Raw genomic sequence first — 15,108 nt, 5'->3', positions numbered from 1 at the left:
ACCATGAGTAATGAGTTGGACTCGGGAGGATTGAAAGATGGATGCTGTTATGAATGAATGAAGGATTGAAGGAGCACAGGGCAAGTCGAGGTATAACAAGAGCAAAGAGAGGCTAAGGAGGGAGAAGATAGCGTGGATCCATCAATAGTATTCACTGAACATTTACTGTGGGCAAAGCTTTCAATTAAGTTCTTGGGAGAGTACAATACAATAGACTTGGCAGATGCCATCCCTGCCCATAAGGACCTTACAGCCAATGGGTCAGGGGGAAGGGGAGACCGGCATTAAAATAAAATAGGATAATCATGTTTTTGGGCCCGTGTATGGTTGGATGGTTCCAGTCAGGTTGCTGAGAGGTGTAGACACTGACAAGTCAATGGCTCTGATTCTCCAGGTTCATGTGAGGACTGTCTAAGCCCTTGCTGAGCTAACACAGATGGCCCAGGGAGCCCATATGATCTATGATTGCCAAAGGTATGCTTTATCTGTGCTGTAGGTACCTGATCCCCTCTCAGGGTCACACCTGGAGAGTTTCCAGTACTCTACCAGTCTCACCTATGGAAGGAAGAGTCAAGCAGAGGCATATCCATTCCACTCTTAGCTTGGACAGTGGCTAGCGAGTGGAAGGCAATCTGCTACAAGTCAAAACTCACCTGTGCTGGGTAGCAGCAGCATGGGAGAGAGTCGAGAGCCTAGACTCAGGTTTACTGTTTGGAAGAAGGCAATGGTGTAAACTATTTCCGTATTTTGACCAAGAAACTTTTAGGGATACACTACCAGCATGATTGCACATGGAGGTTGGGTGTTCTGGGAGAAATGTGGCCGTGGAGTCACTATGGGTTGGAGAGAACTCAGTGGCATAAGGCAAGACAAGGAACCTGATGATACTGAGAGTTGTGTTTTGTTTTTGTTTTTTTAATTTTGTATGATATTTGTTGGTCACTTACTATGTGTAATGCACTCTTCTAAGCACTGGGATAGATACAAGTTAACCAGTTAGGACACAGTCCCTGTCCCACTTACAGTGTAAGTAGGAGGTTTTAATGATAATAATGTTGGTATTTGTTAAGTGCTTAATATGTGCAGAGCACTGTTCTAAGTGTTGGGGTAGATACAGGGTAATCAGGTTGTCCCACGTGAGGCTCACAGTCTTCATCCCCATTTTACAGATGAGGGAACTGAGGCACAGAGAAGTTAAGTGACTTACCCACAGTCACACAGCTGCCAAGTGGCAGAGCCGGAATTCGAACGCATGACCTCTGACTCCCAAGCCCATGCTCTTTCCACTGAGCCACACTGCTCATTTTACAGATGAGTCAGTTGCGGCACAGAGAGGTTAAGTGACTTTCCCAAGGTCCCACAGCAGTCACTTGGAGGAACACAGATTCTCTGGCTCCCAGACTCGTGTTTTACCCATTAGGCCACACTGCTTCCCATTTAGGTGGCTCTGAGCCAACCGTTAGTACTAAAATCAGAGAGAGAAATGTTCAAGCAGGCCCTGTGCTAAATGGGCATCGAGTTAATCATTAAAACAAAAAAGCAAGAGGCCTAAGTAGGAACCCTGATAGTCCGCTAAATCATTTTAATGATTTTGAATGACTGCTGCTAAAACGCATATCTAGAAAACCAAAGGTGAAAGGGCCTTTGGAAGTTCTACTGTATCAATTAAGTTAATGAGGGTGAGAAGAAATTCACCTTACAAAACATGGTTAAAACCTGATTTAATTAGCTTCTCACAAAGACGGCAGAAATTTGAACAAGCCTGTGTCAGCACAGGGCCAGTACTGCCACAAAGCATCCCAACTTCCCTCCTCTCCACCTTCACTTTAGCAACTCTGGTTTGAATTCCAGCCAGTGGGCCATGTGCAGCTCAAATGCAAACCTCTCAGAAGCAGCAGAGCAAAGTGCCAATTTAAGCTGATTACCTAGGTTGTTTTAAAACTAATCCGTTTTCTAGGGAAAGATTTTTACAATTGAAAATTGCTAGAACCACAGACATAACTCTAGAATACGGAGCGATGTTTACTACGACAGTGTGCCATTTAATGGTAATAACAGCAATGAATTACGGCACGCTCGAATATGCTTTAAGTCTTGTGTCTTTTATCGCGCACCTTATTGTGCTCAGTAATCCCTAAACTTACATAATACGGGGAAAATGGCCTTCAGAGTGATCTTTATGAACGGCTTTTGTATTTCAGAGCTTGAAGATAAGAGCTTCTGTCTGCTGTGAAAATTTTTGCATCTGTCCAATCTGCTTGATCAAAGCCTCCTTTGTCAGTTATTAGTTGAAGAAGTGCAAAAAAATCTACTGAATTGTGATTCTATGTTATCAGAAGTATTTTCAGTTGGCAGATTTTTGCCATTTTCATGCTTTCTAAATTGCAAGATTAGGCAAATATTTCAAAAATATTTTGTGGCGTGCCACCAGGAGTGAGGCTTGGAAATGTTAGTTTGTTTTATGTCCTCTGTTCTCTAAAGAACACTGCCTAGTTACCATCCAGAGGGACAAACATCCCCCTGATTGCTCTGGAATCAACATGGCCTAGTGAGAAGCCCAGGATCCTGGGAGTCAGAGAACTGGGTTCTAATCCCAGTTCTGCCACTTGCCTGCTGTGTGACCTCAGGCAAGCCACGTAACTTCTCTGTGCCTCAGCTTCCTCATCTGAAAATGGAGGTTCGGTGCCTCTCCTCCCTCTTCCTAAGACTGCGCCCATGTGAAGAGGGACCGGGTCCCGCCTGATTATCTTGTATCTACCCTAGCGTTTATTACAGTGTGTGGCGTATCGTAAACAGCAAGTACTGCAGTCATTATTATTATACCGCGCTAAAATAAGGGCAATATACTCTAAAGTCACGGTGCTCCAGAGTTTCATAGGTTTCTGGCCTTTTTGTAAGCCACGCAATGAGTCCATTTAGACCATCAATCCCTCCTTTGGATGACAAAACTTAATGATTTTCCAAAATTTTCCAAAGGTAGTGTGAATGCTGAAAAAGAAAATGGGAGCAGAATAGAGTACCAGCATGGGCGTGGTCAGAGGAGCCCAAGCCTGAGATTCAGAGGACCTGGGTTCTAATCCTGGCTTTGTTCCTCAGCTGCTGGGTGACCTTGGCCAAGTGATTTAACTTCTTTGTGCCTGAGTTTCCTCATCTGTGAAATGGAGATGAATTATTGATTCTCCCTCCTCCTTAGACTGTGAGCCTCATGTGGGGCAGGGACTGTATCTGACCTGATTATCTTGTACCTACCCCAGCATTTAGAACAGTGTTTGTCATATAGTAAGCACATAACAAATACCATCATTATCATTATTCCTTTCAACACAGACTGTGAGCCCCATGTAGGTTAGGGACTGTGTTCTACCTGATGAACTTCTATCTGCCCTGGCAGGTAGAACAATCTTTGACACATAATGAGTGCTTAACAAATAGCATAAAATAAACAGGAGGAGATATCTGTTTACTAGGTGGAATAGGTGTGTCCCACAAAGTTGAATCTAAACTTCCTTGTCCACAGAAATGTATCCTTCCCATAATTCAAAGCTCAAATGTGTTTTCCATATTCATCCCTACCCCTAGTGGTCAAGTTGAATCCCTCTCTAACTCAACTGATGCACTTTGGGAAATTGAGTTAAATATTGACTTTAGAATTAAGCCACGCTTGTTCGTGACAATTGGTTTTTTCTTGGTCCCTTTGGGTTGGAATGGCTTCATTCTGTCACTCACAGTGATAATTATTTCTTGAACTGTAAGTCCTTAGGGTAAAGTCTGTGTCTTCTTTGTTTTACATAATACCCTGTTGATGGTCAAAGTGATGATAATAATTACAGTCATTAGTTAGGATTATTAAGACATGCTGGTTTCCTGGTTTTGGAGATATGTTCTAGTTAAATATGGCCAAGATAAATATGGCATGAGCAATCCTTGGGTTGGACTGGAAACAAAAAATGCACATCTATAATTGTGTTAGCTACTAAGGGACCATTCTCTAATGAAATTCTGGGTACTGGCCTAGGAGCAGGGAAGAGAGATGGCAGCAGGGATGGTTTGAGTCTCTCCAAACTCACGAGAATAATAACAGTGGTATTTGTTAAGCACTTATGCACCACACATTGTACTGAGCACTAGGGTGTATACAAGCAAATCAGGTTGGATACAGTTCATGTCCCATTTGGGGCTCACTGTCTCAATCCCCATTTTATGGATGAGGTAACTGAGGCACAAAGAAGCGAAGTGACTTGCCCAAGATCATACAGCGGATGAGTGGTGGAGCCGGGATTAGAACTCATGACCTTCTGTCTCCCAAGTCTGTGCTTTGTCCACTACAGAGTATAGTATAGCAGAAAGCAGGCATGAAGTAATCAGTGTGGCAGAGGTAGGGAGAATAGGAGAAAAGGTAAGAGAAGGGTAGATTGAGTAAGAAACTGTTTATCATCTTCAGTGGTATTTACTGAGTGCCTACTTTATATATAGCAGTATACTAAGCGCATGACAGAATACAATGCTTCTTGTGGTCGAAGTGCATAGAGTCTAAAGGGGTGACAGGCAGACGTAAAACTATTGACACACATTCAGAGCAGGGGAATTAATCAACCGATCATACTTATTGAGTGCTTATTGTGTGCAGAGCTCTGTATTAAGCACTTCAAACACTACAACAGATTTGTTAGACACTTTCCCTCCCCACAAGGAGCTTACTGTCTAGAGTGGGGAGAAATGGTTCAATTATGTTATAGAAAGATGATTAAATAAATGTGAACAGAGTAGGTGACTAGGTATATGCTAAGTTCCTAAGGGCTGCTGTTGGAAGACCATGATCTACCTAGTTGATTGGACATCTCTTGACAGGAAATTGGACCAACTCTGTTTCCTCTGAGTTGCTTGTCTATACAACAACATACCTTAATGAAAATCCTTGTTTGGCTTTGTCCACCAGCCCTAGGAAAATGTTTTCTCTTTTTTTTGTGTTTTTTTTTTTGTTTATCATGGGTATACGAGACTGTAAACTCACTGTGTGTGCAGAGAACCTGTCTACTTTGTTGTATTGTACCCTCCCAAGTGCTTATTATAGTGCTCTGCACATAGTAAGCAGTAAGCTCCTAGTGAATATGATTGACCGATTGTATGATTCTACACCCCAAAAGAACCCTTTCCCAAATCTGTGCAAATCCTCTCTATCCCTTAAGGAGACTGGAACTCATCTCTTTAATGTACTCTTTGAGAGCTTATTCAAAACTAAATTTCAGTGGGCTAGGATTTTGGCCTCATTAAACCTGATTGTGTCTTAGTTCATACAACTAGGCAAAGTAGTAGCTGCTCCTTGCATCATTCAGTCAATCAATAGTATTTATTAAGTGTTTATTATGTGCAGAGCACTGTATTGAGCGCTTGTGAGAGTACAATACAATAGAGTTGGTAGATAAGATCCTTACCCCCCAGGAGCTCACAGTCTAGAGGGAGAATTTACAATCTAATGGATCTCATGAGGATTCCATCAGAGGCAAAATCGATCTGAGGAAAAATGTGTAGAAAAAATTAAATTAAGCCTACTACCCAGTCAGTGTGTCTGTTTTGCCCTTGAAGGGCTCCTTGTGAAATTAATGGACTCTCCATGGTAATTAATAATAATTGTGGTATATGAACCAAGCTCTGTACTAAGTGCTGGGGTAGATACAAGTTAATCAAGGCCCACATGGGATTCACAATCTCAGTAGGAGGGAAACTGGTATTGAATCCCCATTTTTCAGATCAAGGAACTGAGGCACAGAGAAGTTAAGCGACTTGCCCAAGGTCACCCAGCAGGGAAGTGGCAGATTCAGCATTAGAATCCAGGTGCTCTGACTCCCAGGCCCGTGCTCTTTCCACTAGGCCACATTACTTCTCCATATGCAATAGAAATTCATAGAGAGAGGTCCAAGGGACATGAAAATCAGATCCAGTATTTTGGAAAGTTAATAATTCTCTAGTGACAGGAATCTGCAAGGGCAAGGAGGGATAAATGTAGGGACGACAATTAATAGGAAATCACCTTTAGCCATTTTCAAACATCAGGCTGAGGATAAAGAAATGTCCTTCTGGTGAATAGCCTGAAGAACGGAGTTCCATTTTAATGGCTGCTGATGGTGCACTCATTTTGTCTGAATAAAGCCAGACTTAATCAGAGTTCAGGAGGAAAATAACCATTTCAAAACTCATAATGCCCTGAGCTGACTCAAAAGCAGGTAATTCAAAGCTTGTAGAGTTTCTAATCTCTTCCGTGCTGAGGCGGGCCTTTTGCTCTATATTGCTTTAGCCACCGAAAAGATTTAATCAGGAAGAATGTAAATAAATGTTCACACCAAAGCCTACTGCTTGCTGGAAATTGGTGAATGCAGCTGGAGAAATGGCCATATCCTCCCACAAAATGGCATTTGTTAAAAAAAAAACCTCAAGACACGAGGAAAAATGGCAAAACGAGACAACATTATTTTGAACCTAGATATTTTTTTTTCTGTTCCCTTCCAAAGGACATGAAATATACCACCTTCAGCCTCTGACTCTGACCACAGAATATATTTACCTCGTGCACTGGGTAGTTCAATTTCTCGATGGATATATCAGTGTTACTCCTTCATCTTAGGGTGGAGAGGCAGGCAGCAGATTTGTCTAAAAGGCAGTTAGAATGAATGATAACTCCAGTGTGGGAAAGAGTCTCTTTACCTGTCCGAATCAGTTGGATCTGGCCTCAACCTACACACTAAAGACCTTACATTTGGGGAAACAATTGCATCTTTAATTGGGTTTTCATTAATAATAACAATAATAATGGTATGTGTTAAGCACTCAACTACATGCCAGGCACTTTACTAAGTGCTGGGGTGGATGTAAGCAGACGGTTTTGGACACAGTCCCTGTCCCACATGGGGCTCAAAGTCTCAATCCCCATTTTACACATGAGGGAACTGAGGCCCAGAGAAGTGAAGTGACTTGCCCAAAGTCACACAGCACACAAGTGGTGGTCGGGATTAGAACCCATGACCATCTGACGCCCAGACCCATGCTCTATCCACTACACCATACTGCTTCTCGTTTTTACCCCCTCCTGCTCAACCAGCATAGTTCTTTAGAGGAGATGGGGCTTTGTCAATCTCGTATATCTCTCCAACAACCCCTAGTCCAAATCCTTCCCTTTCACTTTTAACAGACAATCACTCTCCCCACCTTCAAAGCCCTCCTAAAATCACACTTCCTCCAAGGGGCCTTCCCTGACTAAGCTCTCATTTCCCCTACTCCCTCTCCCTTCTACATCACCCTTGCACTTGGCTTTGTGCCTTTATTCACCTCCCCCCTACCCCACAGCTCTTTCATCCATATCTGAAATTTATTTTCATGTCTGTCTTCCCCTCTAGATTGTCAGCTCCTTGTGGAGAGGGAACCTGTCTACCAACTCTGGGATTCAGTTCAAATCCTGGCTCTGCCACTTGTCAACTGTGTGACTGTGGGCAAGTCACTTAACTTCTCTGTGCCTCAGTTACCCCTTCTGTAAAATGGGGATTAAGACTGTGAACCTCACGTGGGACAATCTGATGACCCTGTATCTACCCCAGTGTTTAGAATGGTGCTCTGCACATAGTAAGCACTTAACAAATACCAACATTATTATTATTATTATTATTCATTGAGCACTTACTACATGCAGAGCACTTGGGAAAGTGCTTGGGAAAGTACTGTACAACAGAGTTTTTTAGACATATTCTCTGTCCACAATGGGCTCACAGTCTAGAACTTACAGTCTACCACACCTTAATGCTAAAATGTAACTCAGAGCAGTTTAATTCATTTATGATACCTGTTAATGATTTGCTATGTAACCAGCACAGGGGTAGATATAGGACAATCAGATGAGATTGACAGCCTAGAAATTATGGAGAGCAGATCTCTTATGCCCATTTTACAGATGAAGAAATTGGGACTAAGGCACAGAGACAATAAGTGGCTTGTCCAAAGTCTCACATTAGGCCAGGGGCTGAGAAAGATCTGGGGTTATGACCTCTGTCTCTTCACTTTCAGTCCTGTGCCCTTTTCCAGTAGGTCTGACTGTTTCCCAGTGAACACACCCAGTGAAATAAAAAAAAGTGAAAAGAATGCATATTTTGAAAAAGTGATTTGTTTTAGGTGGGGTATTTCATTCCACCAGAATGAATCTGGAATCGTTCTAATTCACATTGACAAAACAGATTATCATTATTACTATAATTAGGAATATTTGTTAAGCTCTTACAGTGTGCCAAGTTTGGCACGGAATGCTGGGATAATTAGAAGGAAATCCAATGGAAACACAGTCCCTGACGTATCGTGATCTAAGAGGGAGAAGACTGGCATGTGTGTCCACCTTCATTCCTATATCATATATAGCAATATGATGCAGACCCAAGGAAAACAAGCTGAAATGAGGGGAAGTGGACCAATGGAAAGAACACAGCTTTGGAATTAAGGAGACCAAATCCTCCCACTGTTACTTGCCTGGTGTGTGACCTTGGGCACATCACTGAAATTCTCTGGGCCCTGGTTCTCTCCTCTGTACGATGGGGATTCACTGCCTGTTCTCCCTCCATTTTAGACTGTGAACCCGTGTAGGACAGGGACAGATCTCCACAGTAAGTGCTCAGTAAACACTATTGACTGACTGACAGATACAGAATCTGACTATGCTGTATCTACCTTAGTGCCCGGCACCTAGTAAGAACTCAATGTATATCATTTTTTAATTATTAAAATGAAACCATAAAAATATGGACAGTAAGAAGCACAAAAAGCGAGGGCAATTTTCAAACTCCTTACTGCTTTGGACATGTGGTTCCTGGTTACAAACTGCACCAGTATTCTCAGTGTTAAGGAGGAAATCAATCAATAAATGATATTTATTGAGCACGTACTATGTTCAGAGCACTGTACTAACCAATTGGGAGTGTTTAAGACAACAGAATTAACTGACATGTCCTTTGCCCATAACCAGTTCTTAGAGGCATATTGGGATCTTGGGGTGTGAAAAGGGAATTCAAAGAGCAGATCACTTCCTGCAGCTCCTGAGGTCAGAGTGGAATGGAGCCTCATGGGGTTGCAGGAAGCAGAGGCTGTGGGCTATGTGATCAGTCCTTCTGCCCATCCTCAGCTCCTGGGAGTGGTGAATTTAGATTCTTGTGATCCTTGGCAGAAAGAAAAAGCATTCCCCCTTGGGCAGCTAGTAGCATCTCTGTCACCTGTAAAGCCTGAAAGACTTATTAGGGTAACAAATGGTCAAAAAAAGGTTCATAAACATGCTTGCATCACTTTTCTCCCCTGACCTGATTTAGATTCGGTCAGTAAACAAGATATATTTCTGAAAAAAAAAAGCCTACCTTCCATGAGGTTGGAGAAATATAAAATTAATTCTCCACCGCTCTCTGGATTATTATAGGTAGACTAACAATCTCCATCCGGAAACAAAGCAAATCCACATACTGAATTCAAAAGAAGGGGGTTGGGGGGGAATTGGTTGTAGTAATACATTACATTCTTAGACCTTTGGAAGCCTATTTAGAATATTATATAAATGTGGGGTTTGACGGTGTTCTTTCATCATAAAGACCATTTCATTGGGTGTTAATTAGGTTATAAAACAAAATGTAAACTGAAGAGCAAAGAAGGTTGTGAGATCTAGGTAAAATTAATGCTGACGGTGTGGATGAGGAAAATTGTTGACAGTAGCACAGACAGACTAGCTCTTTGTGCCCTGTATGAAACATAATTGTTCCATAGATTTCAAATGAATTTTCAATCATAAATTTAGGACAGCTTTTAAGGTTAGGAAGCAGTGTGGCATATTAGGAAGCTGTGTGGCATATTAGGAAGCTGTGTGGCCTAGCGGATAAAGTACGGGCCTTAGAGCCAGTGAACCTGTGTTCTAATCCCAGCTCCACCTCTTGTATGCTGTGACCCTAGGCAAGTCACAGCTTCTTTGTGGTGTAGTTTCCTCAACTTCAAAATGGGGATTCAACAGCTGTTCTCCCTCCTACTAGAGGATGAGTCTGATGTGGGACAGGCAGCGTATCTACCCCAGGGTTTAGAACAGTACTTTACACCTTTTAAGTGCTTTAACAAATACCGAAAAAAACAGGTAATGAGTCTGCCTGTCTCTCGCTGCAAAGAAACAGTAATAATAGTAATAATAGTCATATTTGTTAAATGCTTACTCTGTGCCACACACTGTACTAAGCGCTGGGATGGACACAAGATAATTGGGTTGGACACAGTCCCTGTCCCACAGAGGGACAGTCACAGTCTTAATCCCCATTTTACAGATGAGGTAACTGAGGCACAGAGAAGCAAAGTGACTTGCCCAAGGCCACACAGTAGGCAGGTGGCAGAGCTGGAATTGCATGACCACCTGACTCCCCCGGCCAGTGCTCTATCCACTACTCCATAGTGGATACCCCACAGCCAAATTGGAACATCTTGAAAGACTCCCACATACTTTATTTCTCATTTCTCCAAAGAAATGGAGGATTAAGTAAGTTTTAAGAGTGTAAGTTCTTGAGGGAAGGGCTCACGCCTCTGTTGTACTCTCCCAGGTGCTTAGCACAGTGCAGTGCTCAGAACACAGAACATGTTCAGTGAATACTGTCAATTGAATGATGGAGAAATGAAAAACACTTTCAAGTGGATTTGGATTTCAGGCTATGTCCATTAATTGATGGTAATATCTTTGAGGTCAGAGACCATGTGTTGTATTTCCATTCGTACCCTGCCAAGCACTGAGTACAGTGCTCTCTCCATAAAAAGCACTCATAAGTTTTATCACATCTATGATCAAACCCAAAGAATATCTATATTAAAGGAAAAAATGTCTTGAAAGTGCTTTTTTAAGGTTCTGTGATATGGCCTTTCCACAGCCGCCTTATTTAACTAATAGGGAGGTTCAAGGAAGGGAAGACAGAAGCAGCACAATTAAATTGTAAATTCCTTATGGGCACAGAACATGGTACTTCTTTATTATACGAATTTCAGGGGTCTAAAGTTCAGGGAATTACTCCTGTCATATGAGCTGAGAGCAATGGAAACAGTGTGGCCTAGTGGACAGAGTAAGGGCCTGGGAGTCAGACCTGGGTTCTAATCCCAGCTCGGCCAATTGTCTGCTGTGTGACCATGGACAAGTCACTTAACTTTTCTGAGTTTCAGTTATCTCATCTGTAAAACAGGTTTTAAGACTATGAGCCCCTTGTGTTTTGCCCAACCTTGTATCTACCCAAGCACTTAATACAATGCGTGGAACATAAAAAGTGCTGAACAAATGCTGTTAAAAAAGAAGAACAGTAACTCTTCACTCTAAGCTCCTTGTGGGCAGGGAACCTGTCTACCAACTCTGTTGAATTATCCTCTCCCAAGCGCTTAGTATAGTGCCCTGCACACAGTAAGAGCTCAATAAATACCACAGGTGTTCTACCCATTTGGTCCCCGTTCTATTTACCCTTCCGTACTCCTAAAGTAGATTTTGTTCTATCCATTCTGTCCAGTTTCTCAACACCAACCCCTCAGTTCAGCTCAGAGATGACTGATTCCCAAAAGCCCTTGCCGTTGGGTCAGAGGCTTCAGAGCAAATCAGGGAAATTCAACTCTATGGGACTAATGTACTTGCCTCAAGTGAAATGAAATCTGTGATTAGATGTGATTGTATTTTGAATTGAGATTGAGGTTTGGAACTACCAAGACCATTAAAATGCCACTCTTCCAAAGTTTTCCTTTGATGCGATTAGTTGACCATTTATCTCTTCACTAACTGCTTCGTTCTGAAGTCATGAAAATACTTCAGGTAGAGAACTTGGTAGAAAACACGGAGAGACCTGAGGGCTACATTTGATTAGGAAGAGAAGCAATGTATACCTCTTATCTAGTGGAAAGAGCCCAAGACATGAATCCACATATTTGGGTTTTAGTCCTTGGTTCCGCCATTTACCCACTCTGTGACTTGGGTAAATCACTTAATTGATCTGGTCCCCAGTTTTTGCTACTGCAAAATGGGGATAAAGCACCTGTTCTCCCTCCCTTTTAGATTATAACCTTCACAGGGGACAGGGACTGTGTTCAATCTGATTATCTTTCTTTTACCCCAACGCTTAGTGCAGTGCTTCATAAATACTATAATGGAGTTGGCAGCAAACATTTTTCATGCTTCCAAATCCATTTTCTGGGTTTGCAAAATACCCAGGCCAGTTGCCTAAAGTCACATTGAAATAAGTGACTTTGATTTAAACTACAGAATGCTCAGTACTTTCAAATCTCGGCTCTGCCACTTCTGTCTAATCTTAGGCAATACACTTAACTTCTCTTTGCCTCAGTTACCTCATCTATAAAATAGAGATTAAGACTGTGGGCCTCATGTGGACCAGGGACTATATCCAACGTGATTAGTTTGTGTTTACCCCAGTGCTTAGTACAGTGCCTGGTCCATGATAAACTCTTAACAAATACCATAAAAAAGTGGATTAAGACTGTGAGCCCCATATGGAACAGGGACTATGTCCAACATGATTAGCTTTGGTCTGTCCCAGCACTTAGCACAATGCCTGGCACATAAACAATAAATAGCATAAAAAAGTTCAGAACAATGACTCCAGTAATTTTCTAATATTACAATGCATATTCACACCAGATCACTGGACTATGAATATAGTCTTCAGGTTTTCCATTACTGTTTCCAAGAGAACATGATCTCTTTAAAATGTCCAAACAGTATGTGTGGAACCTACTGATTTCCCCATTTACAGATGAGGAATCTGAAGCCCAGAATGATTAGGTGATGTTCCCCAAATAACACAGCAGGCTAGTAGAAAAGGAGGGATGAGAAAGCAATTGCCTAAGCTATTCTCACTAGGCCATTCTGCTTTTCATAATTGTAAACTAATCCTTAGACCTCAGGTTTCTCCCACCTAGAAGTGGCTGGTAACATTGAGAACAACTTTTCATTACCTCTGGTTGAGCCGTAGTGCTTGGAGGATGAACGTGGTTTTGCCACCTTTAATATTATTTCTTTACCAATGTAATGGCTGCCACTGAGAACAAATAACTCGGCCAAGCAAAATACATCTTCAAAAGCGAAACAGCAAAACCAAGTATATAGGCATTTGCCAAGCAAATCTTCCTCCTGAATAACTTCTCATTTTGTCTTCTCTCCTATGCCAGGCTTAAAAAAAAAAAAATTGAACTATTTCTTTGGAGGAAGAGCAATGTGAGGAAAAAATTACCCAACAAAAGCAAAACAATCAATAATAAAAATAAAACCTGAGGTCAGACAGTCAGATTTCAGATTTGAGTTGTTAAAGGATTTTCTCCTGCCTCTGTTCTTTTTGCCTGCATCAGAAATTTTGTTCTTTGAATCTGGTTAGGTTTACTATCTTACGGAATAGTAAGGTTATATTTTTTTTTTCCTAGTTTATTCTGAGGGTGGATATGGCCTCATCTCATACCACACCACAACTCACCAGCTCGTCAGAGGGACCATGACAACGGTTCCATTTACCCAAATGGTGTTCACTTTGGAATGGGATCTTCATGCGTGAAGGTGGGTTCTGCAACCTTCCCTATTCCTTCTCCTTTTATTCAGTTGAATGAGATTCCATTTCTATGACCGAATCTAGTTTATTGGAATCTTTTCTCAGTCCCTTCCCCACTCATAAGCTTACGTGGTTCTTGAGTTTCTCTATAGGCAGCTTGTCCAACTATTTTGGGAAGTCCTCCTAACAGTTGGACATGAAAATAGTCCTTTTTCCACCTTTCCCTCTAGTTTCCATGAAGTTCTAAACTACTGGAATCAGGTCAAGAACTCTACCAGACAGGGGGAGACTGGATGTCCTGAGTATCTTTTAGGATAAGGAAACAAGATGTCTCTTACCCCTGGATGAGTTACTGCCTTGTTTTGACTCTGGTTGGGTCATTGCATTACCCTGAGGTAAGGGAACATCTGAGACATCAGCTTTTAGCAGTATGATATTGTATGACTCCATATAAGAAGGAAATTTCCATCTCTCATGCCATCTCCCTGTGCTAAACCCAATATTTTGCCACTCTCCCCTCCAGCTCTGCAAAGGGGAGGAAAGGAATGCTAGAGTTGACTGATCTCAGAAATTCTAGTAAATTTTGCTCTGCATCCAGCAAGTCCTCAATTAATACCATTGATTGATCGCACAAAACTTACTAAAATTATCGGTTTCTTTGTACCCTAGGGTCAATGTCCCTTCCTGGTACAGCTAAATCCTATAGGAAGGGATCTATTCCCTCTCTAGCCAATCGGAGGGAAGCAGTGGGGCCTAAATTGAAAGAGCATGGGCCTGGGAACCAGAAGACCTGGGTTTTAATCCCGGCCTCCGCCACATACCTGCTGTGTGACCTTGGGCAAGTGTCTTTACTTCTCCGGGCCTCAGTTCCCTCATCGGCAGAATGGGGATTTAATACCAGTTCTCCCTCCTGCTTAAACTGCAAGCCCCTTGGGGGATCTGATCATCTTGTATCTCCCTCAGTGTTTAGTACAGTGCTTGGCCCATAGTTAGCGCTTAACAAATACCACAAACTGTATTATTATTATTTAGTTCATTACAGACTTTGGGGAGAATTCCACTCTTTCTGTTGTGTTCTGCCTCACCAGCACACACTCGCACACACACACGCGCACACACAAACAGTATTTTCCAGATTTTGAATTTTTCTTCTTATGACACTATGTAAGAGCAGGAAGAATACAGCTTGATTGACAAATCAACATCATGTTTCTAGGTTGGGGACTTAGAGAAACTACTTTTGGCGTGGTCTGCTGGACAAATACGATATGGAAGTCATTCGGGGAAAGTAAGCACTGAACCCCAGGATGTCATTTTCTGTAGTCACTTTTCAGCATTTAATCTTAAAAGTAGAATTGTAACTAAATGGGAGTTCACTCAAGCAGAGGGAAAATGGGCTTGTACAAATAAAAATGGGAGATGTCTTTTTATCACTCTCGAGTTCACCTTCATTATATTACACTTATAAGGACACTTATCCTCAGTTGTGTGAAAATATCTGCACCTTGTACTGAGTCACTCACACATCTGCCAGTAACCT

At 42.0% G+C, this 15,108-nt stretch overlaps 1 non-coding gene across 1 annotated transcript; it reads left to right on the top strand.

Annotated features, from left to right (window-relative positions):
- Nucleotides 1–505: 505 nt before the first annotated feature.
- LOC114813560 lies at nucleotides 506–643 on the top strand. The gene has a single exon (XR_003761277.1). It is a non-coding gene; the product is annotated as a small nucleolar RNA SNORA7 (small nucleolar RNA).
- The last annotated feature ends 14,465 nt before the right edge of the window (nucleotides 644–15,108 follow it).

The sequence above is a fragment of the Ornithorhynchus anatinus genome, chromosome 7 (assembly GCF_004115215.2).
Source record: "Ornithorhynchus anatinus isolate Pmale09 chromosome 7, mOrnAna1.pri.v4, whole genome shotgun sequence".
Classification (NCBI taxonomy): domain Eukaryota; kingdom Metazoa; phylum Chordata; class Mammalia; order Monotremata; family Ornithorhynchidae; genus Ornithorhynchus; species Ornithorhynchus anatinus.
Note: the sequence above shows the minus strand (reverse complement) of the source record. Positions and strands in the feature narration are given on the sequence as shown.